Raw genomic sequence first — 3,175 nt, 5'->3', positions numbered from 1 at the left:
GCACATGGCAATGGCGGCTAACCAAGCCGGTGTGAGGACGCACACTCCCCGCACCGCGGCCGCGCCGCCCCCGCTGTGGTTGTAGTTGTTGTTGTTGTTACATGAGATGATGGGAGGATGTGGAGATGAGGTTGGGGGGAGGTATTGGGAGGTCCTAAACTCACTACTGGTGCCATACCATCACATTCTGGTGCAACGAAGAGTCAGAATTAATGGAAACGAGTCCTTAACTGACATAGACTAAGAATAACTAGCAAGATGTCCGAAAGTTGTCTACGTGAGATGCGGTGGACCTGGGTACGACATTTAATGGGGGAAAAAGGGGAAGGTCGGTTCTACAGAGTGTTGTTTACAGACAATGGGACTAGTGAATGGGGGATTGGGGATAGTTGGGGAGTATTGGGGAAATAGGGGAATATTTACAAGCGGATATGGAGGCCAAATCCCATATCCGCAACAATATATATATATATATATATATATATATATATATATATATATATATATATATATATATATATTGTTACGGACCGCGGATTAGATGTTATTTTGACCGAGCGGTGGTGTAACCACGGCCGAACAGTTATTTCCCGACTAAAACACGATTCAACCCAAACGTTGGCCGTATCGCGCCACAGCTACTCAATCGGGAAAACTCTAAAGCGACCGAATGCAAAGAGGAAGAAGACGTACAGAAGAGTAACGGGATTTATTATTTACACACACAAGCAAAAAGGAGCAGTCACGATTATTTACAGGGACATGAGACGCAGGTGACACAGTGAATTCCTTATACAAGCTTAATTACCTACCCAGGACAGAACAAACAAAGACACTGACTCACGCGGGGAATTGCAGAGTGGATTGCTGGAAGGAGGTGTGTGGCTGGAGGGGGGGGGGGGGGAGGGGACGGCACGGAGCTGGCTGGAGCTTGATCCCGCATGGGACGTCGGGCTGGACCTCGACGGCCGCTGATGCCACCGAGCCTGTCGTGTGCGCGGAGTCACGGGTCGGAGCTGCTTGTCTCAGTAAAAGCGCATCTGCTCTGGCAACCCAGCTCTTTCTTTGGACTCAGTAAAAGCGCAACTCTCTGACGACCCAGCTCTTTCTTTGGACTCAGTAAAAGCGCAACTCTCTGACGACCCAGCTCTTTCTTTGGACTCAGTAAAAGCGCAACTCTCTGACGACCCAGCTCTTGTCTCCTCCCTCCTTGTCTCAACTCCTTCGGGAACGCCCCGCCGGCGGGTTATATAGGCCCCGCCCCTCAACCTTTGCGAACCTCCCCCAAACGCTCTTCCTCCGCCCTCTCAAGCCAAACACCTTGTTCATGGTTGGTCGAGTGGGGCTGGCTCACTCCTCCCCTCTCTGACGAGGTGGGGACCCACCTTTCTTCCCCAACCCTGCCTCGTGGCCAATGGTGGTTGAAGAAAACCGCCCAAAATGCAGTTGGCCATCGAAATGAAATGAAAGGGGACCTATTCTTATTTCACTTGGTACAATGGAGTATTTAAGTTAATGGGAGACACCGCCTTACCCTAAGACACATAATAAGATATAAGCTATCGAACAGGGGCATTCTATGATTGGCTAACGTGTATGCTTATGGACTAATTACCGAGACGCCCTTTTTACCTTTATACAACTCTGGAGGCAAGAGGGGCCCATATCCAACCAATGGTACACAGCAGTTTACCACAATCCAATACACACAATCAAAAAAATGCCATCCTCATATCCGCAACAATATATATATATATACACACACACACACATATATATCTATCTATATATATATATATATATATATATATATATATATATATATATATATATATATATATATATATTAGGGTGGGCTTCAAAAAATCAAAATGCAGATTTTCTCCGGGACAAGGTCTATTTTTGTTCCTTTTGGTGTCAAAGGAAACCACACCACATTTTAATGGAATCCAATAATATGTAGGGGTGCCACATCAGTGATGAATTTTCCCCCATGCAAAAATAGGAATTCCCATTTTTTGGGCTGTATATACACAAAATAAATACATAATTATATATATACAGTAAATATAATATTAAAAATAAATATATAGTAAATATACATTAAATAATAATAATATATATTATATTATACATTATATATACAATTATACGATAGACAATTATACAAATATAGACAAATATAATACATTAAATAATATATTAAAAATAAATATAATATATTAAAATTTAAATATAATAAATAAATATATAGTTATACAATATATATACATTATAATTAAATATACATTAAATTTATACATAAAATATACATTAAATAATAAATATACATAAATACACATTATACATTATATATATAGTTATATACAATATATTATACATACAGTTTTGAGACTTCCTATGATCACTATCTGGGCAATTTTCATGCATGTTTTGTACAGGTTACCGGGGTCAGGGGTACGCTTTTTTAGTTTGTAATATGTAGGCCTAACTTATTGACTGTGGCTCTTTTGTAGAGAGTGACCCTGTGGAGTAAGAATTAACAGGATTTTACCCACATTCTTGCGTATTTTGCAGATATGGCATGTGCTAGTACCAGTGTTTCATTGAAAACTCTGGCTCAGGATAATGTGTATCTCATTGGGTCCACTTCTGGAGATGCCATCAAAGGTGCCAAGCTCCCGACTGTGCATCAATCTCTTGTCCTGTTTTTCCATCACCTGAAGAAGGAGAATCGCACTGCCCGGGAGAGTGCAACCCTCACCATTGAAGAGGTTGTGAAGTTCTGGGGAAAAGCTCACCTACCTACAACGACGAAGCAGCACTGCATCCATCGTTTGGAGAGGCTATATGAAGAATGGAGGAGCCTCCAAAAAGGTGCAAAGCGGGGTGGTGCGACCCAAGAGAAAAAGGAAGCATCCTTCAAGGCCTCCTTGGAGAAGACGTTTGATCTTAGGCATGCAGATTCGGAGGCCATAATCACCAACCCCGAGGACAGGAAGTTTCTTCACGATCAATTCTCAGAGAGGAAGGCTTCAATGGGATCTGTAGACACTGTGTTGGAAGCAAAAACGAAGCGAAAGAAAGAAAGGGAAGAAAAGGAGAAGACTAAGGCAGAGAAGGAAAATAAGAGACAGGAAATGGTCATGAAGGGTGCTACTGCTATGGAAGTCAC

Source organism: Myxine glutinosa, unplaced genomic scaffold (genome assembly GCF_964187855.1).
Source record: "Myxine glutinosa unplaced genomic scaffold, kmMyxGlut1.1 SCAFFOLD_2467, whole genome shotgun sequence".
Taxonomy (NCBI): domain Eukaryota; kingdom Metazoa; phylum Chordata; class Myxini; order Myxiniformes; family Myxinidae; genus Myxine; species Myxine glutinosa.
Note: the sequence above shows the minus strand (reverse complement) of the source record.